The 20,528-nt window shown below is 44.0% G+C and overlaps 1 pseudogene; it reads right to left on the bottom strand.

Moving 5' to 3' along the window:
- Positions 1-8,090: 8,090 nt before the first annotated feature.
- LOC128117297 (uncharacterized) lies at positions 8,091-8,178 on the bottom strand (annotated as a pseudogene).
- Between the last annotated feature and the right edge of the window lie 12,350 nt (positions 8,179-20,528).

Genomic DNA, 20,528 nt, shown 5'->3' with positions numbered 1-20,528 from the left:
AGGGACCTACTTCCTGTGTGTGTCTTTATATAGTCTAGCTGTTCTGCCTTCTCATTGGTTGTAAACCTAAACATGTGACTGCCTCGTCACTGCCTGAATGTACCGCCCTCCAGGTCCTTAAAGGCGTGCGCCACCGCCGCCATGCACTTGCTATGGCTGTAATAGCTCTGACCCCCAGACAACTTTATTTATTAACATACAATTAAAATCACATTTCAGTACAAGTAAAATACCACCACAACCCCCATGTGGGTGCTGGTGATCAAACCCTGCTCCTCTGGAAGGGCAACCCATGCTCCAACTACTGAGCTGTCTCTCCAGCCCCCCTCTTTGATGTTTGACTTAGTCTTTTGGATATATTTACTCAACAGTGGTACATCTGGCTCATTTGGTAGTTACATTTTTTGCTTTTTGAGGTGCGTTCATATCAATTTCCATAGTGGCTGTATGATAAAAGTGACTAATCCAGGGCATCGCTTTCAGGGCAGCTGTGCCTGTGCTAATATCCTGAAGTGATGTGCTGTGTTAGTTAGTTTTCTCACTGCTATGACAAAATACCTGAGTCCAGCACCTTGAGGCAGGGAGGGTTTGATTCATAGCAGCAGAAGCATCAGGCAGCTTCTCACGGTCCACAGAGTTGTGAAGTGGAGAGAAATGAATGCTGGTGATCAGTTTTTTTCTTTCTTTTAATTCCCTCTGAGACTCTAGTGTATGCGTTTCTCATACTAAGTGTGAGGCTTCCTTCCCTGTTCAATCAAACTTTCTGGGAGCACCCTCAGAGACACATCCACAAATGTGTTTCCATGGTGACTCTAAATTCTGTGAAGCTGACAGTGAAAATTAACCATCACATCTTCCCTGGGTTGATGGAAGAAGATTCAAAATTATTGAAGAAACAGTATGTAGAAGGAAATGCTGTTGCATTCATCTTGGAAAACAGTCTACTGGATTATAAACTACAGGATTGAAAAGAACAGGTACCAGAAGAGCCCATGAAGGACAAGGCCCAGATTTGGGTTTTAAAGGATGAACTTGTCAAAAATAAGCACCATCATGGCTTTCACTTGGTGGAAGAGTTGTGAGCATGATCTACATTGTTGTGCAGTTGTGAGCATGATCTACATTGTTGTGCAGTTGTGAGCATGCTCTTCTACATTGTTGTGGGCATACAAACTTAGGAGAAAGTGACTACTTTAAAGTGAAAACACTCATTTATGAATGCAAGTTATATGTGTTAAAATACTCACTCTGTTTTATAGTCAGATCTCATACTAAATAATGTTTAACCATGATCTGCAAAGGATAAAAACAGACTGATTCAAGAGACATAATTCAAATTAATGGTAACAAGAAGCAAATAGAGCATCTAGTAAAAAGGAACATGTAGGAAGGAGAAACAGACTTTAAGATCTCCTGGGCTGCCAAGTGATCCAAGGCAGCAAACCAGGTGTCAGTCCCATTTGGGACCCAGTGCATATGACCTGCTTGTACCAGGGGATGGTATTGACAGCTTTTCAAATGAAAGGCTTGGATACTCTCCTGGCAGCACCACTCTAGATCAGAATGTCTATGCAGTAGCTTTCTTGTTCAAGTGATAATGTGACAATGGGTTTCCAAATATCCCCTCCCATCTGCTGCCCTTTGAGTGTGACTTTGTAGACAGTGACAATAAATTCCTTGAAGCATATCTCATTTTCTGTTCCACTTCTCATTCTTGTTTGGGCAAATATTTATTTATTTATCATAAAATTTAATTTTATTTTTGGTTTTGGTCCTCACATTTTTCAAAACAGCAGGAAGCATCCATAGAAGCATCATGCTTCTCTTGTCCTCGATCTCCTTCCATTTGTCATAGGTCCTTAGCTGCTTACGTCGGGGGTGACAAGGTCATTGGGAATGCTACCCCAGTGGGATTAATGCTAATTTTGTGGAGAGTTCGTTTTTATGAGAACATGGCTGGTACCTGAATCTCTCTGATGTTCTGTCTTGCCATGTGATCTCTCTCTCTCTTCCTTCTCTGTCTTTCTCTCCTATACATGGTTGTATCATTGGGATTCTATTCCTGGTAAGGATTGCACTAGATATTAAGTGTATGAGTCCACTCAAGGTTACACTTTCAGACTCTAAACTGTGTGCTAACTAAACTTCTTTTCTTAATAAAGTCCCTAGACTAGGATACTTTGTTATAACAATAGGAAACAGACTAATAGAGTGTCTATAGTTATTATTTAGTTACTATAGCTTAGAATGACATTGATGCTTTCAGTGTTTCTATAATCATCTTGATCAGGTTCTGGGGTTGGGCAGGGGTTAAGTTTATTTCCTAAACAGGCTCTATATTCATTCTGCTAGACAGCTTTTGTAAGTCAGCTTCAATAGGCTACCCTGAAGGACTCATAAATTCTAATAAACATCAGCAGCACTACTAAAAATGCCAACAGTATAGTTTTGGTAGTGCCCACATGGAAAATGTTAGCTTGGTATCCATGGTTTTTGCCATGTAACTCTGTAGTTCACCTGGCAGAGAGGAGGGACATATAAGTCCTTGTCCCTTGACTTTGGATTTGGCTATATGATTTCCTTTGGTCAATAGAAAGAGGTAGACACAATATAAAAATGTATCATTGTTGAGTCTTGTTTTTTTAGGAGGGTATTCTGCCACTGTTGTGAGGGGAATATGTCTGACTTGTCCTCTGATCCTAGGAGGAGGGTAACAGTTATGAGAAGCAGAGCCAACCCAGATGAATCAGTCTCACCAAGACACCCTGTCTGTATGTGGCCCATCAATGTGTAAGCTACATAGATGCTAAGGTATGGTGGTCAGGAATAAAGAGCCATGCAATTATACTTCACTAAGGGCCAGAAAACTTGAAAGACAAAATCCAGAAAAGTAACAGCTAGTTGGGTACTGATTTGTCATGGACTGAGTAAGGGTCAGCACAAGTAAGGCAAGAATTGGTTAGGTATATGTACAACAGAGTCAGCCAGGGCAAGGAGGAGGCATAACAAGCTGATCACAAGTATCTGAAGTATAAACATTAAGGATGAGTTAAATGGTTTACTGATGTCCAAAAAGAAACATCCAGAAGACTGCCTCCATGCTGAGCAACAGAAGCTTTTTAAGTTGGAGAAGGAAATGTCTTCTGAGGAAGCCACTGGGATCCGCGTTCTGAATCTTTAAAATTTCACTGAGTAAGAGAACAGAAAAATACCATGCAAAGAACTTGGGGCATCTTGCTGTGAGGGTGGAATCAACATGCTGATAAAGTTGAGTATACAAATCTCATTAGACAGATGGGCATCTATTCTTGCCCCATTGATCCTCCTGCTGGTTAATTACGTTAGCCTGTGAGTTTTAGAGAACCTAAAAGATAAAATATTGAAAATAATCTCTTGCCTGAGAACAGAGTTCTTCCAAATTAGACATAACATCAAAACAGAATGGATCAGGAGTCTAGGTTAACAGTCAGCAAAGGATTGGAGGTGAGGTTAGTCTTTTTAAAGATGGCACCCAGCCTGAGGTTGTTGCTGAATCATGGGTACACATAGAGGGTTCATGGCTGTTAGCTCAGGAAGGCCAGTGAATACTGGGCTGGGTGAAAGCTAAACTCCTTTCTTCCTCCCTCCGTCCCTCCGTCCCCCCCTCCGTCCCCCTCTCCCTCCCTCCCTCTGTCCCTCTGTCCCTCCGTCCCTCCCTCCATCCCTCCCTCCCTCCTTCATTTCTTCCTCCTTCCTTCCTCTCCTCTCTCTTTCTTTCAATGTAACAGTAAAATCAACTATTCTATGAGAAAGAAACTCCAAAAGAAGTTCCTTTCCCTGGATAAATGCAAGCTTTCAGCACTCCATGCAGCCATCCCAATTTCTTTTTCAGGAAACACATTTTACTCTAAATGACCCATTTTGAAGTCTTTCTTGCAGTCCGGAGAGGAGACTAGTCTGCTGGTTATAAAGGAATGGATTTTATGGGAGTGCTGCTGAGGTGTCTTTGTGGGAACAAATTCACAAGGGACAAGACAACACAGAACACCTTCTTGCCATTTACAGAGAAGATTCTGTCTGGTTGAACAGGGCTGGGGCTGCACACTATCTTCTCCTGACATTACTAACAATCTGCCTCATAATGCTTTAAGGATAATTTGGATAAGCTTTTGCTGGCTTCTCACAAATGAATAGAATAATCTTTGCTAGAGCTTGAGCATAGATACTTAGATAGACACATAGACACTACAGACTCCTTTCTGAGATTGATTTAACAAAAAAAAAATTGCCTCCTCTGATTTTGTGCTGGTTCATGCTGTCTTGAATTTCAACTTTTTAACATAGATAGAAAGTCGGTGGAACACTGTTGTTTCTAGGAGTAATTGTCAGTAACTGTATGGGGAGACTCAGTTTTAGATTTCTTGGTGATGATTCCAGAATATAGATTCATATGAGAACTTCTCTTACATGAGCAATAGGATACTTTCCTACAGTGGTCATATAGCAAGTACTATAGCCTTCCTTCACACCTTTAAAAACAGATGGAGACAATGTCTATATTTTTAAAATGACAAACTCATGTGGTTGCTGAAGGAATGGGAAGTTTCTGGGATTAGGGAAAATCATTATAAAGAGGATGTGTTTTTATAATAGAAAGTTTAGAATCAGCGGAGCAAAAAATATAACTGAAATTGTGTATGATTTCCAACTCTGGACAAGGAAGAGCTCAGGAAACACAGACGACCATTTCTGCTGTAGTAGAGAATGTCCCAAGAACTCTGTGACTCCCCCATCACTCCCTCTGTAACACTGAAAGCTTTGACTCCGCTCCTGACTTAAGACTCTCAGAATGAACCACCTTGGAGTCTCCCTCCCTCCATCTTCAGTTCAGCCCTGTTCCTCAGGATTGTAAGGCTAACGAGGCTCTGTGTATCATCTTCTCTGACCTAATGTCCCCACCCTTCACACCTCCAATTCTCATATCTCTTCTACTGTCCCTCTGGGACTCATGACCAATAGATGACTGTGTATCTCTAGCTTTTTTTCTGAAATAAATTTCCCTTCACTTTTTGCTCTAACTGTCCTCTCTGCTTGACTCTCTCTCGCCCTGTGTCCCCCAGTACCATGGTGGCCAACAGATGGGCTTAGCATCCTCTTTGTTTTTCATTGCCACTTTTAGGTCATTTTTCCCCCCTTCCCTTTGCAAACCTCATCTTTGAAATCCAATCAGATTGTAGTCCCTGTTTCTCTTATCTTCTAGCTTCTGCTCCCGCTATCCATCATTTATTAAAGGGTCATACATTTTATAAGGCATGCATCCTTTTGCTGTAGTTAAGAAGTCTTTAATATCCACATCAATGATGTTCTGTCACCCCCTGCCTTGCAGTTCCTTGACTCCGTGCCTCCAATGACCTTGTTTTCCACCCTTCTGTTCAAGGTTGTCCTCCAATGTACCATTGCTAGTAAGTATGCCTTGTCACACTCATATTCTCTTTGCAGCCTTCTTCTTGCTCAGTGACAAAACATCTTCAGCACCACAACATGTACAATCTACCAACCCCATGTCCTCATCTCCCTCCTTACTTAGAGTCCACATTCCAATTTATACCATGCTCCTGTTTATATAGTACATCTTAGTTTCCTTATTTGTCTCCCTTCAAAATACTGCCTTGGAAAAATCCTTGTTTAGTATATGTCTGACTTCAGCATGACTGAAGAAAAACACTCGTAATCATGACCAGAGCTCTTTTAAACGCATGGTTACTAACCTTTTTCTTTTCTTTTTTTTTTCTGAGACAGAGTTTCTATGTGTAGCTTTGGAGCCTGTCCTGGAACTTGCTCTGTAGATCAGGCTGGCCTTGAACTCACAGAGATCTGCCTGCCTCTTCCTCTCAAGTACTGGGATTAAAGGTATGTGCCACCACTGCCTTTCTTTTTTAATCTATTTATTTATTATGTAAAGAGTGTTCTGCCTGAATGTATCCCTGAAGGCCAGAAGAGTGCACCAGATCTCATTACAGATGGATGTGAGCCACCATGTGGTTGCTGGGAATTGAACTCAGAACCTCTAGAAGAGCAGCCAGTGCTCTTAACCTCTGAGCCATCTCTCCATCCCAATGGTTACTAACCTTAAGCAGGTCTTTTTGTTGCTGGCAGTCTCTTTGTATATTCCTTGTCCATTTGAAATTTCTCTCCTCTGTTTGGAATTTCATTGTTGTTCTTGCCTTTCCCGCAATCCTCAAACTTGCTGCTGCTTATCTTAATTGAGCAAACAGAAGCAATTACAGTGTCCAACCTCACTGCACCTGAGTCCATGTGCTCTGCTTGCCTTCCTGTAAGGATGAACTGCCCAGCTCCACCTGAAAACCACCTCCATTTTTGTCAGAGTTCCCATCCCCTCTCATATAATTTAGCAACTCAGGACAAAGTTTGGTTAAAAGATGTACCATAGGGCTGGGGCATGGTGCTACGTGTTTATAATCCAACACCTATGGGGAAGAAGCAAGTGGATCTCTGTAACTTTGAGGCCAACCTGGTCTACATAGAGAGTTCCAAGCCAGCCAGGAGTACATAGCAAGATCTTGTCAAAAAAAAAAAAATGTACCATAAGGCCAGCAAGATGACTGAGCAGGTATAAAGATACTTGCTGCAAAGCCTGATGACTTGAGCTGGATCCCTGAGATCCACACGATGGAAGGAAAGAACCAGCTCTAGGGAGTTGCCCTCTGATCTCTGTAATCATGCTATAGCACAATGCACCCCCCATGGGCGTGTGCATGTGACACACACACACACACACACACACACACACACACAAATAAAATGTAGTTAAAAAACTTAAAAAAGATGTGCCACAAAATTCATAGGTCCATATGAGCTCTAGTTATTTACTTATGAACATATTGGATAATAGTTAGATAATTGATTATGTATTTAATTATTACTGTCAGTATAAAGATTCTCAATGGTGTCCAGGACCTACCCTTTTCTTATTTCCTATTCCAAGACAGAGATAGCAAAGCTGTAGTTACTTTGTTGCGGCTCTTCATGACTTGTGTAAAACAGTATTGATTTTTGATTCTACTTTCCTTAATGTTACTGAATGTTGGTTATGGCTCATAATCCTGCATTGTCTGTTATGCTATCCATGGTAGTTTCAAGTCCTGGAGGAGGCTGTGGAAAAGTTTGAGGACAGCTCTCTAAGACCTAGAGCCTGGCTTGAGCCTCGGTCTCCTCGTGTTTAACGGCAGGACCAGATCAACCTTTGTTCTCTTCATCTGTGACTTTTCAGAAGCGATGGACACCGTCGGTTACTTCTTTAATGAAAGGCTTTCTTCTCTTGGCTTCTGCGGCCCCAAGTCTCCTAACTTCTGTGACCTCAGTCTCCTGACTTTTAGCACACCTTACGTCTTCTTCTCAGTCTTTGTTCACTCCAATTCATTTCTTGCTTCTAAACAACGGAGGTGCCTAGAGTTTAGCACTTTGTCACTATTCATATTCTATGTAGCTTCATCTTGGGCCACCATAAAAAGTTGTATGTGCAACAAGGTGTCCCTAACTGTAGAGGACTCTCCCTACAAAACTACAAGGTGAATATAATGGTCCTCTGTACATTCTGAGCAACTCAGGGTTGTGGATGTCATGAGTCTTGTAGCTTTAAATATTTTCCATTCTTCATGACAATGGATTCATTCTTTGAACTTTGGATCCACACACATTTAATACCTATGCTTTGATAAAAATCTAATATTCAACATCAAATTCCTAATTTCCCCTAAGTCTCTTAATTTTGTCTCTCTTTTTTCACTTTAGTAAATGATTGTTCAGTCTAAAAATCTGTGATTCCTCCCTTTCCTCTCTCTTTCTCTCTCCCTACCCCTTCCTTTCTTTCTCTTTCTTCTCTCTCTCTCTCTCCATATTCTATTTGTCAGCAAACTGTGTGGCTCTACTTTCAAAACACACCTAGAATTTGACCATTCATCACTATTATCACTATTCTTACTATTAACATCATTAAACCACTATCATCTGCTTCTCATTTTGGATTATTTTTCTAACTGGCATATGTACATCTATCTCTGCTATTCTTAATTTTTTTCCTTTTTAAAAAGATAATTGTGGAACACTTCACAAATTTTGATGTTATTCTTGCACAGAGGCAATGCTAATCTTCTCTATACACATGCTTCCAATGCAAGCACAATCTGTAATTTTATTTGTTTAATTGTTTGTGTGTGTGTGTGTGTGTGTGTGTGTGTGTGTGTGTGTGTGTGTACACAACAGTACATGTGTGGAAGTCAGAAGATGACATTCAGGAGTCAGTTCTCTCCTTCTGCTCTGGGTACCTGGGATTGAACTCATGTCATCAAACTTGTATGACAAGTGCTTTTACTCACTGTCATCTCAACAGCCCTTAATATAATATTTGTTTTTTGAGATAAGGTCTCTCTATGTATTCCTGGCTGTCCTAAAACTCACTGTGTAGATCAGACTGGCCTCGAACTCACAGAGATTTACCTGCCTTTGCTTTCTGAGTGCTGGTATTAAAGGTGTGTGTCACCAAGATGAACTTCTAGCTCTCTCCACCCCCTCTCTATATACATACACACATATATGTGTATATACACATGTATACATACATACATGTATACATATATATGCACATATATGCTTTTGGTTTTTGGAGACAGAGATTCTAGTATCCTTGGCAGTTCTGGAACTTGCTCTGTAGACCAGACTGGTCTCAAACTCAGAGATCTGACTGCCTCTGCCTCTTGAGTGCTGGGATTAAAGGCGTGCGCCACCACTGCCTGACATCCTCAGTACATCCTTTTTTTTAAAAAACTTTCTTTTTATTTATTCTTTATGTCTTTCACATCATGTATCACCATCCCATTCATTTTCCTGTCCCTTTGTATCTGTCCTCTGCTCATGCAACCTTCCCCTCAAAATAAAATAAATAAAATTTAAGAGAAAAAAAGTGGAAGAAGAAGAAAAAAAAGGAAAAAAATCTCCTTATGGAAGCTGTAGTGTGACACAGTGAGTCACACAGTAAACCCTTTTGTCCATATATCTTTACTTGCAAGTGTTCATTGCAGAGAGTCACTGGTCTGGTTCAAGGCCTCTGGTTTCTGCTACACTATCGATGCTGGGTTCTCACTGGGACTCCTCTTGGATATCCTGTTGTTGCTCTTTGTCATGGAGATCCTACAGCTTTGGGTCTGCAGGACCAGCCCCTTCACATGCTCCAGCAGATCATAGTTGGGGTGGATGTTGGGGTGGCCAACTCATAATCTTGGTTCTGGGTCTGGGTAGTGGCAGGGTTGGTGAGCCCGCCCGCTCTCCCTTGTCCTCACCACCAGGGTGAGCTCTCCTGCATTGCCCCAGCTGTTTCACCCCTTGCAGTGATGAGCAAAGGGCGGGGCCAGTTCTCCTGCTTTCACACCCTCAGGGTTGGCTCTCCCACACCTACACCATCAGGGCCAGCTCTACTGTGTTGCCCAGGCAAGGTGCAGGGGCCACTCTCCCAAGTGCTGTAGCTAGTGAGGAGCAGGGACAGCCCTCCCACTCTTATGACCTCAGGGCCAGCTCTCTTACCTGCCACAGGTGGTGAGGGGTAGGGGTGGGGCATCTCTCTCCTGCCCACACCACTATGTGGCAGATGATGGTGGGGCCAGATCTCCCATGCTCATGTTCTTGGGCAGTTCACTAGCACCCCCATTAGTAGGGTCAGCTCTACTGTACTGCCCAGGTGAGGAGCAGTGTCCATTTTCCAGAGTGCTGCAGCTGGTAAGGGGGAGGGTCAGCTCCCTCATCTGTTACAGGTGGTGATAGGTGAGGGGAAAATATATTCTTAACATACAAGTCACCATGAACTGATTAAAATCCTAGACTCTGCTTAGTACTACCTGTGGCTTATTATATCACTCAGAGTCAAGTCTGACTCTTACAATAATTATATGAGAATTTCATACAATGTATTTTAATAATATTCATCTCCTTTGCCCCAACTCCTCCTTGACTCCTCCCACCTTCCTCCAAACAGCTTCGAGTCCTCCTTTTCTTCTTTTTCTCTGCCTCTTCCTCCCCATCAAGCCATCTCATAGTGGACCTTTGAGGCAATCAGAAAGTGGTTGGTTGTAGTTGGAAGCTTGCCTGGTTTCACCCGGCACCGAGGTCCCACAGCCGCTTATAAAATAATCACACAGAGGCTTAATATTATTTATAACTACTTGGCCATTAGCTCAGGCTTGTTACTGATTAGCTCTTATGCTTAAATTAATCCATAATTCTTATCTACGTTTAGCCACATGGCTTGGAACCTTTTCTCAGTTCTGCCTTCACATCGTGCTTCCTCTGTGTCTGGCTGGCGACTCCTGACTCTGCCCTTCCTCTTCCCAGCATTCCTTTAGTCGCTTGCCCCACCTATACTTCCTGCCTGGCTACTGGCCAATCAGCATTTTATTAAACCAGTGTACAGAAGCGTCATCCCACAGCAGTTGGTTACTCCATTTCTGACACTGTTGCACTGTGGGAATATCTTGTCAGATCAGTCTTTTCTCTTAAGTGTCATTATGGACTTGTCACCACAGAGCAGCTGCCGTCTCACCAGTGAGGATCTGACAGCAGACGTCCCTACCTCAAAGTGTCACCCTCTAGGTTCTACTTTCCTGCTTCCTTAACCCACAGTATTGTTCTCACCAGATCCACTCCATTTTACTTAAAACATTTCAGTTATTACCTTTGCTACCTACTAGATTTTTGTCTGATTTGTTCACTTTTTTTGTCATGTCAGGCATAAGCTGAACATACAAGAAATGCTGATGTATACATAGCTGTTCAAGGTGTTTGCTCATCAACTTGTGAACCTTTCTCATAAGGGCCATAGGCCCAGTGAATACTACTAAAGAGAACATGACCTCTTTTATTTTTCCTCAAGTGTCCAGTACAATGGAGATACTATATCATTGGTTCAAAACCCTAATCTTTTACCACCATATTTAAAAATCTTCTTCCTCTTCTGTTTTCCTCTCTTCCTTCTGCTATCCCATTATAAAGGCTAGTGGAACACTATTCACTCCTGTACTAAGTTGAATATTGTCAAAAATTCACATTTATCTGGAGCCTGGGGAATTGGGTCTTTGCCAATGTGATCAACTTATGGCAAGACCATACTGGATTAGGGTGGGTTCTCAGTTCAACATGATGTGTGCGCTTTCAATAAGGGGAGTTTGGACACAAAGACACAGACATCTATGGAAGAAGGCCACACAAAGATCAGCCAGAGACAAAGTTTTTCTGTCACAAGCCAATAAGCACTAAGGATTGTTGGCAACAACTAGAAGTTAGAAGAGGTGAGGACAGGCCCTGTCTAAGGTTTCAGAGTGAACATGGACTCAATAAACTCTTTATTTAGATGTCTTGTCTCTAGGACTAGAAGAGAACAAATTTTTCTTATTTTAAGCCACCGGTTCAAAGCAACTTATTCTGGAAGTCTCCCAGAACACACTCTCCAACTCTTCCCTCAGATTGTTGTGGAATATTATTTTAAGAAGTGTTACATTTGTTTATGCTGTGGAACATTTGTTTAATGATATAAAGATGTTTATGTTGCATTTGCTTAGCTCTGTGAAGCTGTGTTACTGTGCCTGTCTAGAACACCTGATGGTCCAATAAAAAACTGAACGGCCAATAGAAAGGCAGGAGAAAGGATGGGCGTGGCTGGCAGGCAGAGAGGAGAATATAGGAGAACTATAGGAGGAAAAGAAGAGTAGCCAGAGAAGGAGGAGGACATCAGGGGCCAGCTACCCAGCCACACAGCCACACAGCCGCACAGCCACACAGCCACCCACAGAGTAAGCATGAAAATAAGAGATACAGAAGTAAGAACAGGAAAAGCCCAGAGGCAAAAGGTAAATGGAATAATTTAAGTTACGAAAAACTGGCTAGAAACAAGCCAAGCCAAGGCTGGGCATTTATAAGTAAGAATACAGATCTGTGTGTGATTTATTTGGGAGCTGGATGGTAGGCCACCCCCCAAAAGACATGAAAGAGTAAAAAAGCAAAAGAGTAAAAAATAACCAACAACATCAGATCTCATACTACTTGGCAATTCTGAGACCACAATTATCTCATAGATTTGGAAACAATTATAATTTTCCCATCAACCATTCTCTCATATGTGTAACACTTCAGATTTTTGCTTTCATTTTTCATCTTATCTTTGTGTCTTATTCCAAAACCCTTCAGCCTACGTATGAGCACAAAACTTTCCTTGGTCTGAAAGCTTTAATGAAAGAAGCTCTCACACAGTATGGGAGACTGTGGTTTCCATATGGAGAAGATATGGAAGCAGGAACCAGCCAGGCTCCCAAACATCTAATGTGATTTCTCGCCTCGTATTTGTATACCAGAACAATCCCTAAGATCCAGGCTAGCAGCTTTGGTTTTTAGGAGGCTTGAAGCAGAGCTGGGGGAAAAGCCTTTCAGTGAGGTGTGCTGTGGGTCTTACGATGCATCTTTGTGGTGATAGAATTGTAGCTGATCCGCTTTGAAGGGAGGTGGAAATGGCTCCCTGGAAGCTTTCAGCTGTTGCCTAGCTTCTCAATTGATCAGTCAGCCTTACCCTTTAAATTTCTCCCTGCTGGCATGGGCATGAAGAGTCCTTTAAAAGAGATCTGCCAAATGGGCAATAGCTTTTCCAGTCCAAAGGAAGGGCCAGGAATCCACCAGGGATTTGTCCCACTTCTTTCCCCTCTCATACTCCAACGTTCCACACACCCCACCAAAATAAATTTTGCCACTGGCTAGTTTCTTTAAATTTTTCCTTTTCCTGGATTCTCCTTTTGATTTATTCTTTCACTGTCATGCTGTTTGATTTCCTCTTTCCTTTCTGCTTTCTGAATTATTTCATGGTTATAACCGCAGAAGGCTGCAGGATTGACTTGGCACCATGCATCTGTGCTGCATGAGGAGAACCATGATGTTCCTGCCGCAAACTGCAGAGTATGGATGCAGATTTGAATTCCTTCTCGTAGATCGGAGTGCTCTTCTGCGTGTGAAGAGAACTCTTGGTTTGACTTAAGAACATTCAGTTTTGACTGGACCCAGCTTTTCTGGACTTTCTGACAGGAAATGGTTTGAATTGTTTTCTCAGGCTGTTTGACCAATAACTGAGGGATTCAAGGGGAATGAAGAAAACTCACTAAAATAACAAGATGAAATTTGACAGGATGTATGTTTGGTTGGGAGTTAGGAAGGCAACAATCTGCTGTGTGAGTTTAGACGTCTCAGCAGCACAGGGGCAAGGGGAGGAAACAAGACAGAGTTAGTGTTAGTGAAGGCTTTTCTTATATGTGAACATCTTCATATCTTAACAGAGTCAGGATTAAGTAGAACTCATGTGAACTAGAGCTAATTATAAAGCCAAAGACCAGGGAATTGCCCATGCCGGCAGTATACTGATCCTAAAAATGTACCCACAACTTCACCTCCCTCCTTATTTCCAAACACTTTTGCAGTTTGACTATGCCCCTACTCCCAGAAGTGGTGGAGTTTGTTTCTGAATATCCTCAGAATCGAGCATTTGCTTTGCTCTGAATAGACTTTGATGGAAATGACTGCATTCCTGTTAGGGGGAGGCTTCATGGGCCTGTGTGCATGTTCCTTGGACTCTTGTTTCTGCCGTGTGATCAAGCCCCAGCTTGCCTGCTGAGTGATGAGAAACATGCAGTCTCATCACATCTCCACTTCAATCAAGTGTCAGTCCACTGCTGCCTATGAGAGTGGGATGCTTTGACCAGCCAACAGTCAGCTGACCTGACGCTTGGCTGAATGTGCATATACAAGGGCAGCTGAGGTCTGTTAACCTGGCCTAGACAAGCTGACAAAGTGAAGAAATCAGTCTTACTTGTAGACATGTGACCCCCAGTAATGGTATTTTATTTAAACATGCAGCTCTTAATTTGTTATATAGCAATGGCTAACTGACACTACCTTGAAAGGATATCCTTATTAGATAGCAACTAATAACACTGACCTCATAGAAGACTTGAGTTGGTGATATCATAGCTCTGGGGCTGTGGACTTTGGAGGTCCTGAAAATATCTGTAATCCAGAGGACTGTGGTAGCCAGCTGGTCTGATAATAGAACAAGGAAAAGTGGCATGCACTGCTAGCTCGTAGAAGCAAGAGATGTTAATTTCCAGTAGAAGCAGTGTGGCTCATATCACATCGTGATTTTTGAGAGATGGCTTGTCCTTAGTTTGCTTTTACAGTGCTATGATACAACATTATGATCAAAAGCAACTTGGAGGAGGAAAAGGTTTACTTCAGCTGACAGGTTCCAGTTAATCATCATAGGAAGCCAAGACAGGAACTCAAAGCAGGAACCTAGAAACAGAAACCAAACTGAGGCCAAGGAGGAATGCTGCCTACCGGCTTGATCCATGCTTCTCCTCAGCTAGCTTTTGTATACAGTCCAGGGATGGTACCACCCAATCAATTAGCAACCAAGAAAGTGCCCAAAGGCCAATCTGATGGAGGTAATTCCTTAACTGAAGTCTCCTCTTCCTAGGTATGACAAGTAACAACAAAACTAACCAGGACTCTGCCAGAAACAGGGCCTCAAGAGTGGTGGTCGGTGGCTGACTGGAGGTCATCAGGTGTCAAGGAAATTGTGTGAGAGGTCTCTGGTGAACCCACTGATAGCCCATGGCAAAGGGTCAAAGAGCACCAAGCCCCCCATACAATAGTAGCCCTCCTGTAAGAGAATTGTCCTTCTTCCCTTCCATACCGCTTTCTGTTCTCCAGCTGTGGAGTGGTGGAGTTCCCTGTGTACGGAGCCTGGTAGTGGGAGTGCTTGCCAGGCAGATGCAGAAAACGGCACACTTGTTTCCCCTCATCTGCTCCCGTCCAAGCCAACTATAAAATTCCTCTGTTACTTGCACCTTGGAAGCAATATATGGTTTAATAGCTAAACTGTTTCACTCTTTTCTTAAAACAAAATGAAAATGAAAACAAAAAAGAAAGAGGAGAGAGGCCAAAGTTAGCAGCTGGGTCACCAAACAAACTAGCTCGCAAAATGCCACTTGAGATGCTCCCATTGCTCAGGAGAGCTTTAAGAGGAGGAAAGACACCCATGAAAAATAAAAGCAGATAAATTGATTTTACTTTTGATATAAGAAACACATTCCAGGGATGATGCATCAGCTCTATGTGGCAGTTTTCTGCCTGAGGTGACAAATGGAATCTGAAAAGGTTTATACCAAAATGAAAAAAAATCTAATAATTCCAAGTTATGGGCAAGCAGAGGGACTGCAACGTTTCGGTGAAATATGATCATTGTAAGGAATAGAAGAATCAGACAGATGTGTGAGTTTCAATTTACAGGCTGTGACTCCATAACGAAGTATATTTAAACCCTTAGGGTTTCAGTCTCCTCATCTGGAAAAGAGAGTTAACAAAATCTGTCATGGGTGGTTGTTGCTAAGAACTGAATGAGATGATACACTGAAAAGGGCCTAGTTGTGGCGTGGTACATAGCTAGTGCTCAGTTAAGGATAACTGAGGTCTAGCTAATGTAACTCTGGCAGTTATTTGACTTCAGCATGATATCAGCACACTAGCTCTTTTTAAAGTTTAAACATAATTCTTTATTGATTCTTTGGAAATTTCACATTGTGCACCCCAATCTCCCTCACCTCCCAGTCCCTCCATATCCACCCCTCACCCCTGGAGTATGCCCCTAAATTAATTAAAAAACAAAACAACCAAGAAAGAAATCCCACCTCTCTTCCATCTTTCCAACCTCCTTCATTCATCTTAGCAGCATCGGGAGCTGTTGTGTGTCATGCAGTGTACCCTTTTGTCCAATCAGCCCCACCCACAAAATGTTCTTGCAGTGAGTCTTGGTCTGGTTCCAGGTCTCTGGTTTCTGGTACCCCATCATCACTGGCTGGACCCTCATCTGAACTCCTCTCAGATGTCTTGTTGTTGCCCCAGTCAGGAAGACTTTGAGGTTATTGTTCTGCAGGACCAGTCCCTTTTCCCACTCCAGCAAGTCAAAGATGGGGCAGCTGTTAGGGTGGTCCAACCCAAGTCCCAGGATGTGGGTCTGGGTGGTAGTTGAACTGGTCATTCTGGGCCATTGGGACCACTCCCTCAGTTGAGGGGCAGAGACAGCTCTCTAGGCCCATGCCATCCAGGCCATCTCTCCCGAGTGCTGGGGTCAGCTCTCGCATGGGGGTGGGCAATGCCAGCTCTCCTGCTATAGTGTCCAGCGAGGGGCAGGGCCAGCTATCCTGGGGCCAGTGAGAGACAGGGCTAGCTCAGCATGGACCTTGGATTTCAACACGCATGGTTCCTATGATCACCTGTGGCAACATGAGCCATTGACATCAGCCCAGACTCCAGCTGCTATTAGGCCAGAGACCCAGACATGGCCCACTGCAGCAGCCTGGGACCAGCCCCATGTGTCTTCGCAGGCCACTGGGATTGGCTTGACCCCTGTGCTAGCGAGGCCTTTGGACACCAACATGGCCACAGTTAGAGGCCCAGACCCCTGGCATCGGCATGGTCTTTGATGATATCAGGAACCATGGACATCACCACAGTTCTTGGCTGCTCTAGGGCCATGGACCCAGACATGGCCCTTGGCAGCAGCCCTGTCCCAGATGACACCATGGCCCCAGTGACAGCACAGCCCTCGGACACCAACAGGTTCACAGGATGTGGCCTTGACACTGGGCATCTGTGTGGCCTTTGGTGGCACCACAGGCATGGACATCTCAGACCCCGACTGTGATAGGACCATGGATCGAGACATGGTCCCAGGCAGCAGTCCAGGCTCAGATGTCACCATTGCCCCAGGTGACAGTGCAGGCCACCCAGATTGGCATGGCCACCATGGCAACATGGCTGCTTGACACCAGGATGGCCCTAGGCAACGGCCCAGACCCCTTGCATTAGCATGGCCTTCAATGGCATCAGGAACCACAGACATTGCCCTCTGCATCAGTCCTAGTCCAGACAACACCATGGCCCCAGTGGCAGTATAGCCCTCTGACACCAGCATGGTCCCAGATGGTGGCCCAGACCCTCAGCATCAGCATCACTGTCGATGGTACCAGGAACCATGGACATCAACTCAGACCCACCCTGGCTGTGGTAGGGCCTTAGACCCAAACATGGCCCTTGGCTGCAGCCCAGGCTCGGATGTCACCATGGTTTTGGGTGGCAGTACAGGCCATCCAGATTAGCATAGCTCCAATGGAAGCATGGCTCTTGGAGAGCAACATGGACTCAAGTGTTTAACCAGAACCCAGTCATCCGCACGGCCTTCAGTGGTTAGTGAAACCTTTGACATCAACACAGACCCTGGCTGCTGCAGGGACGTGGACCCAGACATGACCCTGGAGAGCAACCCAGGCCTGATGTCATCATGTCCCCTGGGGTGGCAGTACAGGTCACTCAGATCAACGTGGCTCCAGTGGTGGCCCGATCCATTGGCACCACAATGCCCACAGGTGGTGGCCCACATTTCAGGCATCCCTGTGGCCTTGGTGGCAGTATGGGTCATGGATGTCAACATAGACCCCAGCTCTAGCATACCCAGATATAGCTGTAGGCATAGCCCAGACCTGGATATCAGTCTGGTCCTGGATGGCAAGCAGGCTGCCAATATCAGCCCATTCCTCACAGTCCTCGCTTCTTCAGAACCGCCTCTTACCATAGCACAGGGACCATTCCACCTCTCTTTCTCTCCGACTTCACCATCATACACTTGCTCATCATATTGACACCCAGTGACCAGCCTCAGCCAGGCACCTTATGGCACCAGGAGGGCCTGTGGACCTAGGCTGCTTCTTGGGTGTCTTTTGCCTTCCTGACACACAAGGCACCAGCACATTATCTCTTAAGGGCTATTTGATTAAAGACAGGTCTGGAGAGAATTCAGCCGGTAAAGTGCTTGCACAGCACCCAAGTTTCAGGTCAGAGTCTGCATAAAAAGCCAAGTATGATGACACACGTGTAATCCCAGTGTTGGGGAGGCTTGCTTGCCAGGCAGCCTAACCTACGTGATGAGTTTCAGTGAGAGTCCCTGTATCAAAAAACAAGACAGAAGTCTCCTGAGAACAACAGGGTGAACTCCGGCCCCTACATGCATGCTCATACATGTACATGTCACCCTCACATTGATGTGCATCCACATTCTACGGTTTTCTTAGATGATAATCCAGGTACAATGTCGTATGTGATTAATTCCATTTCTTGTTGATAGTCATTGGCTCATGAAGAGTAGGGATACTGGAGAAGCACGCATTATAAAGGATATATGGGAGAGGGCAGGAGTTGGGGTGAAAGCAGGTCTTGGTTGTAACTTGTTGGCTCTGCTCTCAAGAGGCTGTTTGATGACACCTCATGTGCTTGCGGTCTGCTAGATAAGGCTTCAAGGGCTGGCAGGATGGTTCAGTGGGTAAAGGCACCCGCCAGACCACTGAGTTTGATCCCTGGAACCTATGTGTGCTGGTTAGATTTTTTGCCAGCTTGACAGAAACCAGGGTCATCTGAGAAGAGGGAACCCCAATTAAGAAAATACCTTCATCAGATTGGCCAGTAGGAGAGTCTGTGGGGGCATTTTCTTGATTAGTGGTCAATGAAGGAGGGCCCAACCCACTGTGGGCATTGCCAGTGCTCCTAACCACTGTGCTACCCCTCTGGCCCTAAAGAAAATCTTTTAAGAGAGAAATAAGAGAAAAAAGAACTTTGAGTTGAAGTAAAAATGTGAACACTATAGCTCAGGTGTATAAATGATGTTGGTCTCATATGGCCCTGAGTAATGATTTCAACTGTCCTGAAAAGAATGCCTGAAATGTGCTTAAGGCTAGCAAGACTGTTTTCACAGCATACAGCAATCTATAGAGTTGGCTTAAGGTTCACACTTCCTCAAGGGGCTTCTTTGAGCTTTCTGAAGTGCTTTCTTTTACTTCCTCTGTTTCAAGGTGGTGCCTGGACAAGGCTGAAACATAACATGGTGTCTGTCTCTTAGGACTTCTAAGTCCTCTACTGTGAAGCTCTGGCCCTGTTGTTGCTGGTTACTGGCTGAGTAGCTGGTCCCCCTGGGGGATGAGCACTACAGTTTGCAGGTTCATTTCTGCTCTTTCTGTCTTTCTCAGTCAGTGTTCTACTGCTGGAAGAGATATCATGACCACAGCAACTGTTATAAAAGAAAGAATTTACAGTTCCAGAGATTTAGTCCATTATCATCACGACAGGAAGCATGGCGGCATGCAGGCAGGCATGGTGTTGGAGAAGTAGCTGAGAATTCTACATCCAGATGTGGAGGAAGCAGGAGAGAGTGATACTGGGCCTGGCTTGGGCTTGTGAAACCTCAAAGCCCACCCTCAGTGACACACTTCCTCCAACAAAACCACACCTCCCAATCCTTCTCAAGTAATGCTAATTCCTGATGACTAAGCATTCAAATATATGAGCCCACGGGGCCATTCTCATTCAAACCACCACACTATCTTCATTTTTGGCCTCACACACTGGTTTTTTAGCTTCTGAAAAAAAATCTTCACACCCCATGCTACTATTGGCATCTAGAAATGGAAATGTCAGCTTGGCTCCTTCTATTTGGAATTGGCTTCTGCTGCTGCTGCCCTACTGCTCTTGAACCAGTTGATCATGGTACTGAGTAAGTTGGAAACTTCTAGAGGGTCACAGAACTTCCTGGCACTACTCAAGATAGGTAGGGGAGTGTGTCATTCCCTCCTAACCCACTTTGGGCTGATGTGCTAAACATTGCAGAGCTCTAGGTTCTGAATCCTTCCTCAGGGAGCTTTGTCATGTGTTTTAGTTGCAACTCTGAGTGTAATGTAATATAATAAAATGGAGTATGAACATTTTGGTCTTAGGACACTATTATTGTTCGAATGTGAAATGGTGTACATAGGCTCATGTGTTTGAACACTTATTCTTTAGAGCAGTGACTCTCAATCTTCCTAATGCTGTGACGCTTTAATACAGCTCCTCATGTTGTGGTGACCTCCAACCATAAAATTGTTATCATTGCTGCCTCATAACTGTAATTTTGCTGCTGTTACAAATTGTGATGTAAATAAACATCTGTGTTTTCTGATAATCTTAGGTGACCCCTGTGAAGAGGTCATTTAACCCCTCAAAATGACCCACAGGTTGAGAACTACTGCTCTAGACAATGGTGCTGTTTGGGGAGGTTGTTGACCCTTTTGGATATGGGGATTTGCTGGCAGATTCTGGGCTACCAGGGTGAAATGAAGCGTTTGGGGATTGCTCTGCTTCCAGCAGGAGCTTTATCTGTTGAGATGTCTCAGCCACATGCTCCCGCCAGCAGGATCTTTGCCTTGGCTTCCACATAATGATGGACTGAACCTTCTCCAACTGTGAGCCAAAATAAATTCTTCTTCCCTTAGATGCTCTGTCAGACATTTTGTCATGGCAACGAGAGAAGCAACAGTTCAGGCCTCTAAACACTGATAAATTACTGGATAGAATCCTAAAGAGCT

This window comes from Peromyscus californicus, unplaced genomic scaffold (genome assembly GCF_007827085.1).
Source record: "Peromyscus californicus insignis strain IS unplaced genomic scaffold, ASM782708v3 Scaffold_20__1_contigs__length_68692818, whole genome shotgun sequence".
Taxonomy (NCBI): Eukaryota; Metazoa; Chordata; class Mammalia; order Rodentia; family Cricetidae; genus Peromyscus; species Peromyscus californicus.
This window is presented reverse-complemented; position numbering and strand designations above follow the sequence as displayed.